At 46.4% G+C, this 22,432-nt stretch overlaps 1 protein-coding gene across 2 annotated transcripts in view; it reads left to right on the top strand.

Moving 5' to 3' along the window:
• Positions 1-22,432, top strand: part of LOC147424006 (pfkB-like carbohydrate kinase family protein) — a 99,957-nt gene that overhangs the window by 37,243 nt on the left and 40,282 nt on the right. The window lies entirely within an intron of this gene.

Raw genomic sequence — 22,432 nt, 5'->3', positions numbered from 1 at the left:
GTAGCAAGGCAAGATTACTGGACTTTAGAAGAGTGGGCGACGGAGAGATGTGCGCTCTCATGCACATGGCAGCGAGAACCCTCCATGGGGAAGTCACCCAGAACAAGTGGAAAGGGATAATCTAATAATGCTGGGGATTTACAGAAAGAATAGAGACAGACTTTTGTGCTCAGAGGACTGCACATACATGCCTTTGGAGGACCCAGATTTGGTGGATCAGGAGTATGCCTTTCATATTTTGCTTGATAATGTTATCTTTAGAGAAGTTTCGATGCCATTGGAGGAGGAGTGGATCAGGAGTGTGCCGATGATACCCCCCCTTGAGAAAGTTTTTGATGCTATTTGCTGTGCGCCAACTATGTTTTGTATCACGAATGGCACTGGTGTCAAATGGTGTCATGAACAATAGTGCATAACAATATCAATGGGCTCAGCTAAATAGACTTTGTAACTTAGATAGAAGCCAACCTGAAATACAGAAAAAAAAAGAGGGACAAAGAAGATCAACATCATACTGGAGGCCAAAAGATGGGCTGGTCCCCCCCGTTAATATCTTTGATTATTGTGGAGAAAGTCTGTACAAGCCAATGAACCGAGAGGTTGGGGACGATTCACACACTCGGTTCCATTATCTTATCTCGATGGTCTTGGAAGCCTTTGCTTCCTAATCTCAGGGAAAAACCCTAACACCAGAGCCTCTTCTCCTCGTTTTGAATCCTCTACAAAAAATGCTCTCAACTCTAGAAGCTAAATCTAGTCGCAGGGCACGGCACTAGCAGAGACCATAGCCTCAAACCTTCTATCTTAGACACAGAGTCCATCCTTGGGGATCTGTATTCTCTAATCGAAACTTGAGAGTGTACAATTCTTGATCTCTTAACCCGAACCCAATCTTTGTCAGAATAGGCAGCAAAAGATGCAATGAGGACAATGATTGGCCTCCGATCTGGTGGACACCTTGACTCCGATCTGGCTCAACTCTGATAAGATCCTCTCACGTTAGAGAACGCCTGCAATGACACATACATAAACAAGGCGACTGTGGAGAAGAGAGATCATTGAGGTGGAGAGAGAGAGAGAAAGAAAGAAAGAAAGAAAGATTTTTAACGTCTATGTCAGGCCGAAATCGGCCTATGAGACAAATCAAATGTACATGGTGTGTATGTCATCCGTCTATCGGAAAGACAAATGAAACAAAACTGATACAAAACTGAACTGAATGTAGGTAGTGGAGTATTTGAGGAGGGATGGAGCTCTATCTCTAGGGGTATATGCATGTCTATATGCTCAAGGTAGTACAATCATGAGAATGCATCAAGCTATCTAGCTCCATCCTGTACTAATGGGGGGATGTAAGATGTGGTACATGGGCGGGTCTGGTGCCAAGGCTACCCGGATGAAAGCTGTCGGGTCGGCCCTCATCTGAGCCACTCGCTCCTCAGTGGCACGGCGCTCCCGGGCTCGGATCTCCTCGATCTGTCGGTGGAGAGAGAGAGAGAGAGAGAGAGAGAGAGAGAGAGAGAGAGAGAGAGAGAGAGAGAGAGAGAGAGAGAGAGAGAGAGAGAGAGAGAGAGAGAGAGAGAGAGAGAGAGAGAGAGAGATCCTCCAGCTCAAAGTAAATCCGGCATCTGTCGACCCGATCCCAGAGCTTCGGATTGCTCGCTGCCCCCCCCTCATCACTTCCCTCCCCTCCTGCACTGTGTGCTTCCTAGCGCGCTGTGCCAATCCCCCGCCATTGCCCCTTGCAGCCACACTCGCTCGCCCTCGCCCATGTCCCCCCCCCCCCCCCCCCTCACCCCACACACACACACACCACCCCCAAGCCCATCTCCTCCCTCCCTGGCTCTTGTTCACTTAGGGCAAGGGCGTCGCCATCCGCTTGGCCTTCGATTTTTGGTTCCGCCTTCGTTCCGTTCTCTTTCGACATTGTAGCAGCAGACACATATGGAGGATTTTGCTCCGCCTCAGATGGACTCGACAGAAGCCCCCTTGCTCAACTTGCTCTCTCGCCAACAGAGCAAGCGAGCTTAGAGGGAGAGGTGGCGTGCCTTCAGGCCACCTTTGTTTTTTACAGGATTCTCGGCACCAGATCCAGCAGAGGGGAGGTGTGTGATCTCCTCCAGGCCCGCTTTTTAGCTGAGGTGGGCAAGATCATCGATGCTCAGCTTCTCAGGCGCGGCTACTATCAGATAGAGTTTGAGTCTTCCGAGATGGCGTCCAAGGTCATTGTGATGAACCCTCTAACCAGCCGAGCAACTAGAGCTCACTTTCGGCAGTGGCGCCATGGATTCGATCCGTCTACCGATGCTCTTGTTGAGGAGGCAAACCTCCCCATCTCGATCTGCTTCCCAGGTTTGAGGAGGGAGTACCTCCCGCTCCTTTCCAGTATTGGTTCAGAGATTGGGACGGTCTTGAAGACACCTTGCACAGCAGCTTGCATACCTTAATTACGCGTTCTGGTTCGAGATACCCGCACTCTCCCGAAGGTCGTTTACTACGTAGGTTGGCTCTACCAGAGTGTGGAGTATTCGGGCCTCCCGAATCAATGCTTCATTTGTCGACAGACGGGCCATCTAGCGAAGGCCTGTCCACGGAGGAGGTGTCGACCTTCGGCATAGACCCAGACCAAGCCTCCTAAGGCTAGCCAGCCTCAGCAGATAAAGACGCAAGGAGCTTAGACAGGTTCCTCCTTCCAGCCTAGAGCCCAGAGGAGGAGTGTAAGGTGCAGCGGAATGAATGTTATTCCTTCTCAAGATGAGTGCTCCATAATGTGCTCAAGGTTCCTTTTTGTTCTTATGGAAGGGAGAGCCTTCCGTTCTTAATGAGAGAGTGCAATGATCATAACAAAGTGAATGGACACTGTGCGTGCAAGTGTATGAGACTGAGAGATAGAGAGAGAAGAGAAATACGACACCAAAGACGTAAAACCCTCCTCCGAAGGCCCCACTCTCTATGGCGAGAGCGGTCTACTTATGATTGCATAAATCTCTACAATGCTTGGACTTGCCGATGATGTCGACGACGATGAGGACGACAACGAGACGGGCTGAAATCTGGAAACTCTAAGGACTGAAATCTGCAAATCTTGTATCTGCTGAATTCTGACTCTATGTGGATGACTTTAAATGCTCCTTCCAACAAATGCTTTGTCAAACTGTTCGAGGAAAGAGAAAACCTTTGTCCTCTCATCAAAGCCATTGAATGTGTCAATGGACTCATTGATCATCTTCTTTGTATGGCTTTAGCTTATCCATTGACTCCAAATTGTCAAAAGAGACAGTTTGCATAATGGGTACACCTGTGGGAGCCATTTGTACTCCCTGGCCAGTAACATGTTGATGTCCAGGTGTCATATTCACTGATTGGATTGAAAAACCAGCCATACCTAAGTTGCCTTGTGACACCCCAAACTGACCTTGTGTACCTTGAAATCCTGGGTGCAAACCAATGTTTGCATACATGGGGTTGGGCACCATGCCTTGCATACCCCTAAACACTATTCGTGGCATGTCAAAACTACCTTGAACTCGATGTGCTATTGATGAAGATTGTATGAACTCCATAAATCTTGGATTCTCCATCAATTGCTTGAACATGGTCACAGCAGTAACAACCTGCAAAGCTTTCTCTGCTTGGCCTGAACTATCGCCAATTTCATGTACAGTTGGAATAGGCTGTCTATCTTCTGAAGAGGAATCCTCTTTCTTGTTGCCATCCATCCTGTATCCGAAGAAAGACTCGTAGCCTTTCCCACTTGTATCCAAAGAAAGACTCTCGTAGCCTTTCTCACCTGTAAATCCAAAGAAAGACTCGTAGCCTTTCTCACCTGTAAATCCACTCGATCTACTTTCAAATTCTCTGTGTTTTCAAGGTCATCCCAAACTCTCTGTGTGTCTTTAACCCAAACTGACCAAGGCTCACTTTTTGAGGAAAAAGTGATTTAATCCGGTCGATGGAACCATGTAACCGGCCTGTTAACTTCAAAAAGGGCGGTAGACTTTACTTCAAACCTTGATTTAGCTTTCACCCATTACTAGTCGTCTATTCTACCTGTGCTATAATGAAACAAGAGAGGGGAATGGGATACAGATGCTAGAATGCATCTGTATGCGAGTCAGACACCAGATTGGCCCCTAAATAGGTGCCCCTTTCGGTATTTCTTTATTCTTTAAAAGAGGGAATAAAAGCTGTGGTTCCCTACAAGCTGCCCCGCACAATCTTGGCTGAATTTCAACTGTTCTGGCCTGATTTTGGCAGCATAACTGTACTAGGACCCTTCACAGTCAGTATTCCCACGCATTGGATGACTTTCCCGATGCATACGGACACTTTGCAAAACCTGGCGAGAATCTGCAGCAGGCTGAATTCTCTGTTTTCTGCCCCGAAAATGCGCCAGATCACCTGTACAGCGGTCCCCTTGCGTCCCCGAACCTCCTGGGGGTATTAGGGTCCGTTTAGGGCCAAAACCCTAAACCTGCAAAAAGACACAGCAGGCTGTAATTCCCTGTTTTGGGCTCCGTTTCGCGTGCCGGTCGCATCTGTAGCAAGACCTCGAGCTCCCGCACCTGTAGGGTTACTTGCCCTTTGAATCGGACAAGATTTCGGGCGTGAAACCTCTCCAAATTCACCTGTACTTGCGGGGGATTAGCCGCTAGCTAATCTAGTACCTGTGCAAGAGGCTCTTGCCTCGGCAATCGCGCATGAACCCACACAACTGTACATTGGTCAATCTGATGAGCCCACTAGAGGGGCATAACCATAAAGAATAGGGGAGAGAGAGAGCAGTGAGAGGTGTGCAGGTCATGACATCCTGCACCTCACTGTACATAGAGGGTAAGCCAGCACTCCATTGAAGCTCTCCCACCTGTGACAGCACTCAAAAACGAGCTCACAACTGAAAATCACGTTTTTGCCTTCTCTTCAAGTAGTAAACTGGCCTCCGAGTGCCAAGTGTCACTCATTTGTGCATTTTCCCGCTTTAGATCCTCGGGTCTAAAAATATCTCACTTGCAGCCTCTATTGACTTGGCCACAGAGTAACAAAATGATCCCCATGTCAAAATGCACGTAATGACGCGAAGACATTTTGCCGTCCAAAAATAGCAGTCCCTAAAATTTAGGAGTTTCTGCCATTACATTCTTCTAGATCATCTGACCCTCTTTGTACACTGCAGCCACACCCAGAACTGAAATGTAGCCTATGTAAAAAAGGATTCCGCTTTGGTTGGCCAATGACCCCACTTTGGCTAACCATAGTCCTTGTCCAACCTTAGTGCTCTTTAGCCCTCAGGCTTGGACTCCCTCTGAACAGTTCCACACTCGCTATGCAATGCAGGGGAGTTAGATTTCCAGAGGGGTGTTTCCAAAAGGTAAAACAAATGAAATTCCCCAAAGAAAGAGAAAATAAACAAAAATGGAATTGCCACTGGCTGGTGACAGAAACTGCAAACTTCGATGAATCCCATCGTGCGGCGAGGAACTGCCGCGGGAAGGTGAGATCTGAGAGGTTTAGGGGTTGTTCTACGAGTGCTAAAGGCTGAAAGCACTGGTCCTATGGCTGATTCTGTCGCGATGATCTGCAAAAACTCTAAGGTTAATCTGCAAACCAAAAACGCTAGGGCTGAAAACTGACCTTGCGGGGAAATCTGCTAACGCTAGGAAATCTGCTGTGTTGCTGTGGGAATCTGCTAACGCTAGGGCTGATCTGCTGTCTACTGTCGTCGGGAATCTGCAAGTGCAAAAGCGTTGGCTGATCTGGTGCAAAAACGCTAGGCCTTCTGTTGAGAGAGAACGCCAGAGTTCTCGCGGGGGTTGGTCTTGCTGAGAAGTTGCCTGTTGAGCAAGGTGCTCCTGCTGTCTCTTCTGCCAAAAAGTGCTAGCTCTGGTTTGCTTATATACAAACTTAGCAAAATTGCCCTACCTACTTTCCAACAAAAGTCACTTAAAAATAATATGTGAAAAATGTCAAAAATAGGGAAAATAGGCCTATGCACTGTAAAAATGCTATTGATGGGATCTGATTGGAATCTGATGGTCATGCTGTGTACAACCAGAGGATATGCATCCAATCTAAGTGTCTGGACATGCACGGTTTGCGAACAGACTCACAAAAGTGCCAAATGACTTCCTATTCTAGACTGACTTGATTGAACTGAACCGTGATCATGCTGTAGCTTGTCCACGAACACATAGGGTTGGATGTGTCATGTGACATCCCCTCCTTTTCAAAGTGAGGTACTCGTACCGAACTGTATGGCGTCGAGGGAGATCGCCAATAGCATCCGGAATCTTGGAAGGGACTCTTCGCCAGCCCACTCTGATGTGTGGGTCATGCGGTACTTGAACTTCATAAAGGTCTGCAATGCTTGCTTCTTTGGGCCGCGCCGAAAGCGACACAAAGTCTTCTGAGGCTCCTTCGATGCTTCAACTTCATCTAGAGTCATGCTTCTTTCTTCTTCAGGAATCACCATGGCTGAAAATTTATGAAACCATTTCCAACACAAAAACATGAACATACCCATTCCATGTAAAGTGAGTGGAAAAAATCTTGTCTTCCTCAAAGACTGTGCATGCAATGTAGATGAACAAAGAGACGGAGTGCCAAACCGTTCACCACACACACGAAACAATGAGATCGAATCTCTCTCTTTTGATCTAAAGCAATCAACTGTGGCAATTCACAACGGAAATGCCGATGCTTGGTGCTCATACTTTCATGTGCTCTTTCTACAAATGTGTCACGTGACACATCCCAACCCTGTGTCCATGGACAAGCTACACCACAACAGGGTTCAGTCAAGTCAAGTCAAGTCTAGATTAGCAGTGATTTGGCACTTTTGTGAGTCTATTCGTAGACCGTGCATGCCCAGTCACTTAGCATAGATGCATATCCTCCGGTTGCACACAGCATGATCATCGGAATTCCAATCAGAATCCATTAGCATCAGTTAGGGGAATTTTCCAGTGCATTTAGCCTATTTTCCTATTTATTGGGATTTTCACTTATTATTTTTAAGTGACTTTCTTACAAAAGTAGGTAGTGCAATTTTGCTAAGTTAATATAAAAGCAAACCAAAGTTCACACTTTCTGGCAGAAGAGGCAGCAGGAGCTTCCCGCTCAACAGGCAACTTCTCAACAGTACCCCCCCTCATGACCCCCCATCGCTATACCTTCCATCACCTTGGCGTTTTTCAAATGCAGATCTGCCCAGCGTTTTGGATCAGCAGCCCAGCGTTTTGACCTGCAAATTCAGCGGTAAGAAAACGCAGTTTTCAGCCTATGCACATTAGCCGATCATTCCCCAAGAAGGTTGCAGATGGTTCCCCATTTTCAGCCATAAAAACACAGCCCAAAACAATTATTTTCAGCCCTAAAACAGTCCAAGAATTTCGGCCTAAAGAAGATCACAGATTCAGCCATCGAGTCGTCGTCGTCATCGCCGTCGTCGTCATCGGCATAGTCCCATTGCATTAGTCCATTGCATATGCATTGTACACCTTTGTGCAATCAAAGTTAGACCACTCTCGCCGACGAGAGTGGGGCCTTCGGAGGAGGGTTTTACAACCTCTCGGTGTCGTATCTCTTCTCTCTCCTTCTCTCAGTCTCATTCACTTGCACGCACAATATCCACTCACTTTGTTCGTGACCACAGCACTCTACAAGACGGAAAGCTCTCTCTTTCCGTAAAGTACTAAAAGGAACCTTGAGCAATAAAGATCACTAATCTTGAGAAAATACAACATTCATTCCGCTGCACCTAACATTGGTATCAAAGCTTTGGAAGTGTTCTGCATTACTCAAGGAAAGAACCACAAGAGCCACAAGAATTTTTTTGCTTGTTGCGATCGCACGAACCCAAGTTTACTTGGGCGTGGCGATTCCTAATCGTGTTTTGTTGAAGAGTGACAGGAATCCCAAGAAAGAAGGGCTTGTCTAGCCTCCCCTTGTGTCTCTTTTCACTCATTGAGAGCGGGCCGTGCACTTAGCGGCCAGCCAATCGACGTGAGGTGGGAAAAAGCAACCTTGGTGTGAGCGCAAGGCCGCCAAGGGGTGCGTCCGCAAAAAAGGGTAGAACTCGGGTGAAGAGAAGATCTTTTCCAACGCGATTTGCAAGCAAACGGAAACCTCAAGAACCTCAAGAACCAAGTTCCTCGTGGACTTAAGAACCAAAGACCCTAGTGCATGGTCGTCACTCGAAGCGGCATGGATACTTCGCATTCAAGTGATGAGCATGAGAGAGGCGACGAAGGATTCTCCCCACGAGGAGATTTTTCCAACCCTCCCCCTTCGTCATCTACGCCACGAGTTGTACTCACTCCTATGGAGATGATGGTCAAATCGATGCTGGACATGATGGCACAACAACAAGAAACGAATCGAGTTGCATTGGCACAACTCGCAAGCAAAGCAGAAGCACAAGAAGCCAAGGACCGCGAGCGCGATGAAAATCACCTTGCTCAAGAACGTGAGCGCATTGCTCTTGCCGCAAAACAAGAAGAAAATCGGCTTGTTTTCGAACGCGAGCGCGATGAACGAGAAGCTCAAAGGGAGATTCGCCATCAAGAATTTCTTTTCCACATCCTAGCCTTGAAGACCGATCCACCCGAAGATCGTGGAAGTTCGTCAAGTGGCGCAAGCCACGACGCGGATTCCAACCATCCAGTCACAGAAAAGTTGACTTTCAGTAAGTATGACGGCAAGATGGATGCTACAGTTATTCTTTCTTGGTTGCATCAATTTAATGCTTATTTTGCGACAACTAAGAAGACAAGGAATAGCAAAGTTTTGACGGCAGCTATGTACCTTGCCGGTGATGCCATCAATTGGTACCGCGCATGGCAAGAGGCACAACTAGCCACGCACCTAGAGGCAGCCGACGATTTCACGCCCCTCTTTTAGTTGGGCTGATTTCCAAGACAAGCTCAAGGCGCGGTTTATGCCACCTCAGTACCTTGCACGATTGAAGGACGATTGGCGAGCTCTCAAGCAAAATGGTGATCTGGCACTTTTGTGAGTCTATTCGTAGACCGTGCATGCCCAGTCACTTAGCATAGATGCATATCCTCCGGTTGCACATAGCATGATCATCGGAATTCCCATCAGAATCCATTAGCATCAGTTAGGGGAATTTTCCAGTGCATTTAGCCTATTTTCCTATTTATTGGGATTTTCACTTATTATTTTTAAGTCACTTTCTTACAAAAGCAAGTAGGGCAATTTTGCTAAGTTAATATATAAGCAAACCATGGCTCACACTTTCTGGCAGAAGAGGCAATAGGAGCTTCCCGCTCAACAGGCAACTTCTCAACAATACCCCCCTTCATGACCCCCCATCGCCATACCTTCCATCACCTTGGCGTTTTTCATAGATCATCTTCGCCCTGAAGTTTCCCCCCTCTTCTGGCGACAGTTCCAGCAGTAGATCAGCCAACCTCGGTGGTTTTCCCGCGACAGAACCACACCAATCACTAGCGTTTGAACCTCAGCATCAGCCCAGCCCCTTAGCGTTTTTGCTAATGCCAGCACGGCTGCATTTTCCAGTGTTTCCAGCAATATGCTAACGCTAGCAGAGCAGTAAGTCCAGCATACCAACGTTTTTGTTTTTCAAATGCAGTTCTGCCCAGCGTTTTGGATCAGCAGCCCAGCGTTTTGACCTGCAAATTCAGCGGTAAGAAAACGCAGTTTTCAGCCTATGCACAATAGCCGATCATTCCCCAAGAAGGTTGTAGATGGTTCCCCATTTTCAGCCATAAAAACACAGCCCAAAACAATCATTTTCAGCCCTAAAACAGTCCAAGAATTTCAGCCTAAAGAAGATCACAGATTCAACCATCGAGTCGTCGTCGTCATCGTCATCGCCGTCGTCGTCATCGGCATAGTCCCATTGCATCAATCCATTGCATACGCATTGTACAACTTTGTGCAGTCAAAGTTAGACCACTCTCGCCGACGAGAGTGGGGCCTTGGGAGGAGGGTTTTACAACCTCTCGGTGTCGTATCTCTTCTCTCCCCTTCTCTCAGTCTCATTCACTTGCACGCACAATATCCACTCACTTTGTTCGTGACCACAGCACTCTACAAGACGGAAAGCTCTCTCTTTTCGTAAAGTACTAAAAGGAACCTTGAGCAATAAAGATCACTAATCTTGAGAAAATACAACATTCATTCCGCTGCACCTAACAAAATGTGTCATGCCAAGGAAGAGACATGGAATGTGACTTCCTTACATACATACTTTTCAGCTTTTCATGAACAATCTGCATACATTCGTGCTCATTCATGAGTGAAACGTGCGCAACGTACAATATGTCATGCCTAGAAAAAGGGATCACATAAAGACGCTGACAAAAATACAAGGATCAATCACGAATGAAACACTCGAATAATGCATGCGTACTAATCATGGGAACACATAATACTTCTTGTGAGGGTTCTTTGGACCGAGGCTCGAGTGCCAAGATCGGTTCTTCCTGAAGGGGTTCTTTGGACCTAGGCTTGAGAGCCAAAATCGGGTCTTCGTAATTGATCGAATCTGCAACGAGTTTAGCTTCGCTAGAAAAAGCATCAAGTAACTCATCATCCTTGTGAACAATCACATCTTCTTCATGCAACTCATCATGTTTGTGAGAAATCACATCTTGATCATGCAAATCATCATGCTTGTCAGTATCATCCAAATCATCATGCTCATCATTATCATTGAAATCATCATGCGTATCATCATGCAAATCCTGTGTGTCATGCTTTGGAGAAGAAGAGAGTGAGAGAGTCTCTTTTTCCCGAATCTCTTGCATTTGTGCTTGCACTTGAGAAAAGAGTCGCAAGAACTCTTTCATGTGTTGGTCGCTCTTTTTTTTTATGGCTTTGTTCTCGCGATCAAATTCTGCTTGTCTTGCTTTGTTCTCGCGATCAAATTAGGCTTGACTTTCTTTGTTCTCGTGATCCAATTTGGCTCGTCTTTCTTTGTCTTCCAAGTCGTACTTACACTCTATGGTTGCCATGCTTTCTTCGTATTCACGATATATGTCTGCCATTTCTTCTTCGTAGGCCTTTCTGTCTGCTTCTCTTTTTGCTTTTCGTGCTTCGCGTTCGAACTTGTTGTCCATAAACAACTGTGTCAACTCCTTCATAGGAGATAGTGCAATCCTTGGCGTAGATGGTGAAGGGGGAGGGTCGGAAAAACCACTTGGTGGGGAAAATTCTTCTTCACCTCTCTCATGCTCATCACCTCTAAGCGAAGTATCCATTCCGCTTCGAGTGATGACCATCCACTGAAGTTGTGGGTTCTTGTGGGTTCTTGTGGTCTTGGGTTCTTAAGTGTCTTGAGGTTCTTGAGGGTTTTCTTTCGCTTGCAATCTGTGTTCGAGAAGGATCTTCTCTTCACCCGAGTTCTGCTCTTTTCTGTGGGCGCACCTCTTCGCGGCCTTGCGCTCACACCAAGGTTGCTTTTTCCCACCTCACGCCGATTAGCCGGCCGCTAAGTGCACGGTCCGCTCTCAATGAGTGAAAAGAGGCACATGGGGAGGTTGGATAAGCCCTTGTCTTTTGGGATTCCTGTCACTCTTCAAAAACACGATTAGGAATCGACACGCCCAAGTGACCTTGGGTTCGTGTGACCGCAACAAGCAAAAAAATTCTTGTGATTCTTGTGGTTCTTTCCTTGAGTGATACAGAACACTGCCAAAGCTCTGATACCAATGTTAGGTGCAACGGAATGAATGTTGTTCCTTCTCAAGATGAGTGTTCCATAATGTGCTCAAGGTTCCTTTTTGTTCTTATGGAAGGGAGAGTCTTCTGTTCTTAATATGAGAGTGCAATGATCATAACAAAGTGAATGGACACTGTGCGTGCAAGTGTATGAGACTGAGAGATAGAGAGAGAAGAGAAATACGACACCAAAGACGTTGTAAAACCCTCCTCCTAAGGCCCCACTCTCTATGGCGAGAGCGGTCTACTTATGATTCCACAAATCTCTACAATTGCTTGGACTTGCCGACGATGTCGACGACGACGAGACGGGCTGAAATCTGGAAACTCTAAGGACTGAATTCTGCAAGTCTTGTATCTGCTGAATTTTGACTCTATATTGATGACAATGGCGATGATGACGATGCAACGACGACGCGCTGAAAATGTAGATGCTGAAATCTGCGTTTTCCAGGCTGAAACTGCAAACTTCGATGGATCCCATCGTGCGGCGAGGAACTGTTGCGGGAAGGTGAGATCTGCGAGGTTTGGGGGTTGTTCTACGAGTGCTAAAGGCTGAAAACACTAGTCCTATGGCTGATTCTGTTGCGATGATCTGCAAAAACCCTGAGGTTGATCTGCAAACCAAAAACGCTAGGGCTGAAAACTGACCTTGCGGGGAAATCTGCTGTGTTGCTGTGGGAATTTGCTAACGCTAGGGCTGATCTGCTGTCTACTGTCGTCGACCCACCTTATCTTCACCACCGATAGTCCCTCCTCTCTCCGAGCCCCCCCCCCCCCAAGTCGGCCGAGGGGGCAGGACCTTTCTCGGCTGCTAGGAGATCTCTTGGCAGTGCTTTTGACACGAGCCGCTTGGCGAGAGAGGAGCAGCCTTTCCTGCGGATCTCCCTTCTGGTGCAAACATCTCCCTTTGTCGCAGTCCCTCGAGGATCGACGAATTTCGACATCCGTCACCGGGAGACTTCTTTGCCTACGACTTTACACCTTGGGAATAAAATAGATCAAGCCCTCACTCATGTTGTCAGGCATCTCTCCAATGTGGAATATGTACTGAAATGCGTTGCAAAGATCTGAACCAAGCAGGGCATCTGTGCCCAAACCCGTTCCTTTTACTTCATGAGAGAGATGTGCAATAGACCAGTGAGAGAAGAGAACGATTCTGTTAGTAAAGGTTCTGTGAGTGATAGAGAGAGAAGAAGACTAACACTGGATGGGGTCCCAAACCTCCATCCCCCTCTCTATCGCTAGAGAGGTATTTGCTTTAGATTGCACAAATGCTAATACAATGGTCCTAGATGCTGAGATGCCGATGGGATCATGCCTCAGATGATTGGATTTGCGAGGCTAAGGGCTGAAATGCAAAGGAACTGATGGGATCTGCAATCTTTGACTAGGCTATGGCTGATCTGCTATGACCGATGTTGAGGGTGGTCTGAAAACTGAAAACCGCTTGCTGATCTTAGGGCTGAATCTGAAAAAACTGGTGTGAATGGTTGGATATGCGAATGCCGAATGGTACGGCGAGTATGGATGAAAACTAAAAACGCCGGTGCTGATGTGGTGCTGCAGGTTGATGTATGCTGATCTGGTGGAGAAACATTGGAGATTATGATGGTACTGCTGGGGAAAATGCTAGGGCATGCTGTTGCTAGAGCTTGTATTGCAGGTATTGGACTTATGCTTGGGAAGTGACTTCTAGGGTCACTTATATATGGAATTAAAGCTGGGTCTGGCAATCTCATAATGTTATGTGCAGCGGAAGTGATTGATGGTGAATGCTCAGGATAAGTGCTCAGTGCGTATGAAAACTGTGAGAATTGTGCAATAGACTAGAGCGAGAAAGCGAATGAAAACTGTTAGTGAAATTGGAGAGAGAGAGAGAGAGAGAGAGAGAGAGAGAGAGAGAGAGAGAGAGAGAGAGAGAGAGAGAGAGAGAGAGAGAGAGAGAGAGAGAGAAGACTGACACTAAATGAGGTCCCAAACCCCTCTCCAAGGGCCCCCTCTTTATCGCTAGAGAGGTATTTGCTTTAGATTTCACAAATGTTGATACAACGGGTACTAAATACCTGGATGTTGACGGTACTTGTTGCAGATACTAAGTATTGCAAGGCTAGATACTGCGAGGCTAAAAGCTGAATGCTGAAAACGCTAATGATGTTGAGGCTAGGGTCTGTGACATGATGGCGATAAGGACTTGTTAGGTGCAGCGGAATGAATGTTTGCGCTTTGCTCAAGATGAGTGCTCCGAACTATGCTCAAGGTTCCTTTTGTTCTTATGGAAGGTAGAGCCTTCCGTTCTTGATGAGAGAATGCTATGATCACAAACAAAGTGAATGGACACTGTGCGTGCAAGTGTATGAGAGAGAGAGAGAGAGAGAGAGAGAGAGAGAGAGAGAGAGAGAGAGAGAGAGAGAGAGAGAGAGAGAGAGAGAGAGAGAGAGAGAGAGAGAGAGAGAGAGAGAGAGAGAAATGAAATGAAATGAAATGTCATATTAACGTCTTCAAAAGGCCAAAATGACCTATGAGACCAAAAAAGTTACAATTGGTGAATCTGATACCATGTCTGAGTACAGAAATTACCAGGTTACAAAGTTACCAAGTTACAAAGAACTAACACTGAAACACTAAGGCACTAAGGAGAAAGGGAATAAAAAAGGGGGGGGGGGAGGGGGGGTTTGTGGGTTCAGATGAAATCTCTCATCGGTCGCTGTCGGATCTCATCGACTTCCTCCATGGTCAGAACTCTGGTTGGGCGTCTTGCATGTTGAGCTAGAGTGATCTGTATCTTCTGTTGCAACCTTCGTCGGTAGTGGGAGACCCCCCGAGGTCGTGGACGTCTGGATCTGCCAAGTTCAGTGGCTCTATCAAGCAGTGTACCTCTAGTATGAGTAGGCTGTAATGACTGCTCCGTTTGCTCTCCTCTGTCTGGTGTAAAGAACTCTGTGATTCGTCTCTGAGACTGTCTTTCCCCTGATGTCCTCAGCAAGCTCTCCCTAAGTCTGCGCAGCTCTAGCAGGAACAATCCGAGACACTTCTGATCCTTGTATCTCATGACTCTAGAAAAAGGTCCGAACCCTTCTCTAAACAAGCAGTGGAAGCGTCCGCGTATCTCATAGTATGCCGGGCAGTGGCATGTGTAGTGCAGTTCTGTCTCTGGCTCTAAGTTACATAGGTGACATATCCTGGCTCCTGCAAGCACCCCTCGGAATCGGCCAGTCTCGATCTGGAGCTGATGTGAGGATGTGCGTATCTGTCCAATAGCGCATCTTATTCCATGATATAAGTGTGTATCCATGTATGGTGGCCTAGTCACAAATCCGTCCTCCGTGAGTTGGAGAAGATGCTCTCTGTAGAAGGCCATCTTCGTGCCCAACTCCTGTGCCAGTTGTATCCATGTGCTCCTGGTATTTAGTTGAATCAGATCCTGATGTATGAGCTTGGTGATCTCTGTCCGTGTGAGAGACAAAGAGGGTGCATCCAAGGAGTATTGAAGCGGAGGTAATCTATCCATATTGAGACCATGCGACTGGAACCATGATGCCATCTGTCCATACCAACATGCTGTATTGCCTTGTAGAGAGAGAGAGAGAGAGAGAGAGAGAGAGAGAGAGAGAGAGAGAGAGAGAGAGAGAGAGAGAGAGAGAGAGAGAGAGAGAGAGAGAGAGAGAGAGAGAGAGAGAGAGAGAGAGTAAAAACTACATGAGAGTAGCATGGAGACAGTTGTGTAGAAGGTTTAGTTCTTGTGGTTGATGTGGATGCAGAACCACTAGCAGTACGGTCACCTGTGGTAGAGGATGAAATTGTTGAAGTGGAGCGGAAGCAGGGATTGAATGAAGAAAATCAAAGTGGCTGAACATGGATCAACGGATCATGGGTCTGAGGTTAGCCTATGGCTCAGCCTATGGCTCAAGCCACCGTTCTGTGCCAAGTGTTAAGGCTACACCTCAGTGGAGTAGGATTTTGACTTTAAAAGTGACTATGTAGTGAACCTTAATATGGGGTGTGTCTTTTGAGATCTTAAGTGTAGGGATGTTTATCTATGTCAAGGGGTGTTTGGCAGTAGGCAGTTCATGTTACAATGATGAAGAGGATGTAATGGCAGATTCCTGCAGTATTAAGGAAGTGTAGAATGTTTTGTCAACAATGTTGTCTTCTTTCTCTTTTTGTATCCTCATCAATGTAGTATTGTAAATGCATAATGGAAGCAACGAGTCTTTTCAGAGTATGTCTGCGAGTCTGTACTGAAGTTTGTAGCAATGGAGGAATTTTGTGAATGTTCATAGTGTTTGTTGAAGTTGAATGATGTTTAAATGGGAGAGTTATGGGCAATAATACAACGAAGTTGTTGGGTAACTTCAGCTTGCAAAGCAGGGTTGCCCATAGCTTGTTGCAACCTAGTAACAAAGTAATTAACGAACATGGGGGCATTGTCATTATCACCTTCATGTGCAAAATCAAAGTTTATCAATGTTCATTCTACTCTCTTGGTTATTGTCAACCATGATAATTATACTTATGTATAGAATTACTTTGTGCTTTGGTACCCTCAAAAACCTTAGTCAATACTCTTCTTTACCTTTGAAAATCAATCCTCAAGCAGCCACACCCATGGTTTAGACACTTTTGATTGCAAAGACTAGTGGAGAGGGTTTAACATTGCTCGATTGATTATGGTTCTTGTTGAGCTTGCTCGTAGCTCAATAATGGTTAAGCCAAAAGCAAGCCTCGAGAGGCTCCATTATTAAGACTGTAGCTCCCAATGGTATACCTCGAACTTAGTCCTTCTCAACCAAGATAATAGATTCCTATCTCACTTACCCTATTGCAATAAATAGGCCCAATCTTCCATGGACAACTTAAGGACCTCTCTTCTTAAGCAAGAAAAGAGAAACCAATAGCTTTGATACCAATGTAATGGAAATGGCCCATGAACTTTGAGAATAACGGAATTAGTTGAATTAGAGTGAGTATTTTTGTGAGACTACTTTGAGAACATAAAGGGTGAACTTAATTAGCAGTAGCAACATAACCATAATACTTAATTAACTTGGCATGAAAAATACTTTTTCAAGAGAGAGAGTTTAGAGAACTTCACAAAGTTGAGGACCGAATTTATGTGGAGCTAGCGGTCCCCCTCTAATAGGATTTTGTATTATAGATTCTCCCATCAAGAGAGACTTGGTACAATATAATTTTTGTGTTCCTTGTAACCTAGGTGATGCAATAAAGATGGAAAGCTTCATGCATCACGAGCATAACATAGACTTTGTGAAAAGCATTAACCATCCTCGGCCTCAGTCCCAAGGCCTCAAACACCTTCAAAGGTGGAGAGAGATAGAGGGGAATGAGGATAGAGAAGAGGAAGAAGAAACATTCATAGGAGAAAGAAGTAGTTTCTCACTTATGATCACTCTTCTTGCTTAACATACATAATAGCATAGTAATGAAGATGGAGAAGATGGCAAGCTTAAGCATTGGAATATGGCTCTTGGTTGGATTTGCATTCCATAGCCAAGAGTGTTGGTGTAGACTCTCAACTTCTCTACAAGCTTGGATAAGGAGATGGAGCTCTTGCACTTTGCAACTCACATAATGAGAGTTTTTGTGTGGGTGTGTGTGTGTGTGGGGAGGGGGGGAGACCCCCTCTTCTAGCACTATCTTGCACTTGATTGGACCTCCTCAAGCCTGGACAATCACATGCTTAGTGCATATCAAGCAACAAGGGTAGACTTGGGACAAGTGTCCCCCTTTTCCCTTTGATAAAGGGGACAATAAATGCATAAACAATTAATTAAATTAAATAAATTGGGGGGACAACCAATAAGCTTTAGACATACCAGGAGGGAAACATGACGAGGAGCTTGACATGCATCCTTGTTACCTCCTTGGTCTAGGCTTACCTTGTGTGAGGGTGTGTGTGTTCTCTCTCATGCACCCTACTTGTAAGGCTTGCCCCCTCCTTGTAGGAATACTTGTTGACCTTTTGACACCTCAACCCCCTCAACCTTGGGCCCGGTTCCCACCTCAAGTACAACCCTAGCATCTCAAGCATGACAAGCAACTCAAGTATCTCATTCATCAAGCACCTGAAGCATCTCAATCATCAAGCATGATAAGCACCTTAAGCTTGGGCCAGGTGTAAAACCCTCCTCCGAAGGCCCCATTCTCGTCGGCGAGAGTGGTTTACTTATGATTGCACAATCTGGTACAAATGGAATGCATGGCCTGATGCAAGTCTAGGCTATGTGGACGATGATGACGAAGTTGACCTAAGGGCTGAAATCTGCAATCTTTCTACTGCTGTCCAAAACCGATATGGGCTGAAATCTACTAATCTTCTATCTGCTGAATTTTGACTCTATGTCGGTGACGATGTCGATGATGACGATGCGACGACGATGCACTGAAAACACAGATGCTGAAATCTGCGTTTTCCGGGCTGAAACTGTAAACTTCGCGAGATCTGACCGTGCGGCGAGGATCTGATGCAGAAAGGTGAGATTTGCGAGGTTCGGGACTTCTTTTGCGATGTCTGACTGCTGAAAACTGAAAATGCTGGTCTATGGGTTGATTTTGTCGCGAAGATATGCAAAAACACTGAGGTTGATCTGCAAACCAAAAACGCTAGGGCTGAAAACTGACCTTGCGGGGAAATCTGCTAACGCTAGGAAATCTGCTGTGTTGTTGTGGGAATCTGCTAACGCTAGGGCTGATCTGCTATCTACCCTTGCCGGGAATCTGCAAGTGCAAAAACGCTGGCTGATCTAGTGCAAAAACGCTAGGCCTTCTGGTGAGAGAAAACGCCGGAGTTGCCGAGTTGTCGCGGGGGTTGGTCTTGCTGAGAAGTTGCCTGTTGAGCAAGGTGCTCCTGCTGCCTCTTCTGCCAATTAGTGCTAGCTCTGGTTTGCTTATATGCAAATTTACTCAATTTGCCCTACCTGCTTTCCAACAAAAGTCACTCAAAAATAATAAGTGTAAAATGTCAAAAATAGGTAAAATAGGCTAAATGCACTGGAAAATTCCCCTGATGAAATCTGATGGATTCTGATGGGAATACTGATGATCATGTTGTGTGCAACCAGAGGATATGCATCTACACTAAGTGACTGGGCATGCACGGTCTACGAATAGACTCACAAAAGTGCCAGATCACTTCGAATCTAGACTGACTGGACTTGACGGAAACCTTGTTGTACTGTAGCTTGTCCACGGACACATAGGGTTGGATGTGTCAGGTGACATCCCCTCCTTTTCAAAGTGAGGTACTGGTACCGAACTGTATGGCGTTGAGGGAGATTGCCAATAGCATCCGGAATCCTGGAAGGGACTCTTCGCCGGCCCACTTTGATATGTGGGTCGTGCTGTACTTGAACTTCATTAAGGTCTGCAACGCTTGCTTCTTTGGGCCGCGCCAAAAGTGACACAAAGTCTTTTGTGGCTCTTTCGATGCTTCAACTTGGTCTTTAGTCATGCTTCTTCCTTCTTCAAGAATCTCCATGGCTGAAAATTCTTGAAACCATTTTCAACACAAAACCATGAACATACCCATTCCATGTAAAGTGAGTGGAAAAAATCTTAGTCTTCTCGAAAGACTGTGCATGCAATGTAAATGAACCAATAGACCGAATGCCAAACCGTTCACCACATACACGCAAACAATGAGATCGAATCTTTCTCTTATGATCTAGAGCAATCAACTGTGGCAATTCACAAGGGAAATGCCCATGCTTGGTGCTCATACGTTCATGTGCTCGTTCTACGAATGTGTCATGCCAAGGAAGAGACATGGAATGTGACTTCCTTACATAACATACTTTTCAGCTTTTCATGAGAAATCCGCATACATTCGTGCTCATCCATGAGAGAAACGTGTTGAACAGACAATATGTCATGCCTAGGAAAAGGGATCACAGAAAGATGCTGACTAAAATACAGGAAAAGAAACGAATGAAACACTCGAACAATGCGTGTGTATCAATCATGCGAACACATAATACTTCTTGTGAGGGTTCTTTTGACCTAGGCTCGAGAGCCAAGATCGGTTCTTCCTGAATGATCGAATCGTCCTGTGGGGGTTCTTTGGACCTCGACTCGAAAGCCAAGATTGTTTCTTCGTGATTGGTTGAATCTACAACGAGGTTAGCTTCGCTAGAAAAAGCATCCACTAACACGTCATGCTTGTGAACAATCACATCATCTTCATGCAGCTTATCATGCTTGTGAGAAATCACATCTTGATCATGCAAATCATCATGCTTATCATTGTCAATCGAATCATCATCAAGCAAATCATTGTCATTCAAATCATCATGCTTCTCACAATCATGCAAATCTTGTGTGTCATGCCTGGGAGAAGAAGAGACTGAGAGAGTCTCCTTTTCCCGAATCTCTTGCATCTGTGCCTGAGCTTGAGAAAAGAGTCGCAAGAACTCTTGCATGTGTTGGTCGCTCTTTTCTTTGATGGCTTTGTTCGCGCGATCAAATTCTGCTTGTCTTGCTTTGTTCTCGCAATCAAATTTGGCTTCACTTTCTTTTTCTTCCAAGTCGTATTGATGCTCTATGGCTTCCATTCTTGCAGCGTATGTACGATCTATGGCTGCCCTTCTTTCTTCGTAGTCGAGCTTCTTGTCCATAAACAATTGCGGCAACTCCTTCATAGGAGTTAGTGCAATCCTTGTCGTAGATGAGGAAGGGGGAGGGTCGGAAAAACCTCTTGGTGGGGAAAATTCTTCTTCGCCTCTCTCATGCTCATCACCTCCAAGCGAAGTATCCATTCTGCTTCGAGTGATGACCATTTTGAAGTCGTAGGTTCTTGTGGGTCCTTGTGGTCTTGGGTTCTTAAGTTCACGAGGAACTTGGGTTCTTGGGTTCTTGAGGGTCTTGAGGTTTTCTTTCGCTTGCAAACCGTGTTGAGAAGGATCTTCTCTTCACCTGAGTTCTACTCTTTTCCGTGGGCGCACTCCTTGGCGGCCCTGCGCTCACACCAAGGTTGCTTTTTCCCACCTCACGTCGATTGGCCGGCCGCTAAGTGCACGGTCCGTTCTCAATGAGTGGAAAGAGACACAAGGGGAGGCTGGACAAGCCCTTCTTTCCTCGGATTCCTTTCACTCTTCAAAAACACGATTAGGAATCGACACGCCCAAGCGAACTTGGGTTTGTGCGACCGCAACAAGCAAAAAAAATTTCTGTGGTTCTTGTGGTTCTTTCCTTGAGTGATACAGAACACTGCCAAAGCTCTGATACCAATGTAAGGTGCAGCGGAATGAATGTTTGCGCTTTGCTCAAGATGAGTGCTCCGAACTGTGCTCAAGGTTCCTTGGACGAGACTGTGGAGTATACAGATGCGTACACTTACCTTGGAGTGGTTTTTAGTGGGCCAACATTCTTATTGAGGAGGGCAGCAGAGACTAGACTGACCAGAGCCCATGCAGCATTGGGTAGATTGGAAAGGATGTGTTCATAGGTTCAGTTTCAGGATCCTCGGGCGAAGCTCTGGCTCTTTGACACTTTGGTGGCTTCTGCATTGCTTTATGGAGCCGAGATTTGGGGACCTTCATTGGATCATCACGGGAGGACATGCCGCACTGATGCATGGGGGGACATGGGGAAGCCTCTGGTCTCTATGATCTCGCGGCTCATTAGAGCTAAGGCTTCAGTACCACGTGCTATTATTCGGGCAGAGCTAGCTGACCCCCCATTAGTGGTTGAGGCGCTCACCAGATTTGTGTCCTTCATACACAGCATGTGGGAACTTTCCAGAGACAGATATGCCCGCCTTGCACTTGAGTCCTCTCGACAGTTAGACATGTAGGGAGATACAACATGCTGGTATGGGGAGATGACATCATGGTTTCTGGCGCATGGATTCAGCATAGACAGATTGCCTCCCTTCCAGTACTCACTGGATGCACCCTCTCTGACTCTTACACAGTCCGAGATCACCAGGCTCATCCGGTAGGACTTGACTCTGCTAGACACCAGGAGGACATGGATACAGCCAACACAGGAGCTGGGCATGAAGATGGCTTTCTACAGAGAGCATCTTCTCCAGCTTACGGAGGACGGTTTTGTGACGAGGACGGTTTTGTGACGAGGCCAGGATATGCCCCCTGTGTGACATCGAGCCTGAGACAGAGTTGCACTACACATGCCACTGCCCCGTCTACTACGAGATACGAGGCCGCTTCTATTGCTTGTTCAGAGAGGGCTTTGGACCACTCTCCAGAGTCATGCGGTACGAGGATCAGAGATGCCTGGGTCTGTTTTTGCTCGAGCTTTGTAGACTCAGAGAGATAGAGCTTACCCCCCAGGAGTGGTGCAGTGAGAGAGAGGTGTGTTGGGAGCTCGTCTGTGGCTTGACACTGGTTCATTTTGCGGGCCAATGGTTCCGCATATTGAAGGCTCGCGTTGTCCCTCCGACAGAGACTGTTCGTGATTTTTTGTTGGAGTTGGTTCACACTCTTAGGGGCCGATTCGAGAGACTCTAGGGCAGCTCCGACCACATGCAGGATCGCAGAGAGACCTTCCTGCGACTTTGGCACCCATGACCCTTCTTTACCTTGGTCTAGGGTGCATCCGGATGGCACTACCGTCCACCTTTGTGGCTCTTCCTCCTCCTATCTCGTGATTTAGCCCCATTGTACATTTTTGTTTGTTCACAGGGAGAGTCTCCCCATTCTCTAGATGTAGCCCTCTCTAGTAGAGGTGGTTTTGTAGCCCTATGGGC

The sequence above is a fragment of the Adiantum capillus-veneris genome, chromosome 26, assembly GCF_014529385.1.
Source record: "Adiantum capillus-veneris isolate H3 chromosome 26, ASM1452938v2, whole genome shotgun sequence".
NCBI classification, from domain to species: domain Eukaryota; kingdom Viridiplantae; phylum Streptophyta; class Polypodiopsida; order Polypodiales; family Pteridaceae; genus Adiantum; species Adiantum capillus-veneris.
The sequence above is the reverse complement of the archived record's forward strand: the minus strand, read 5'-3'. Positions and strand labels throughout refer to the sequence as shown.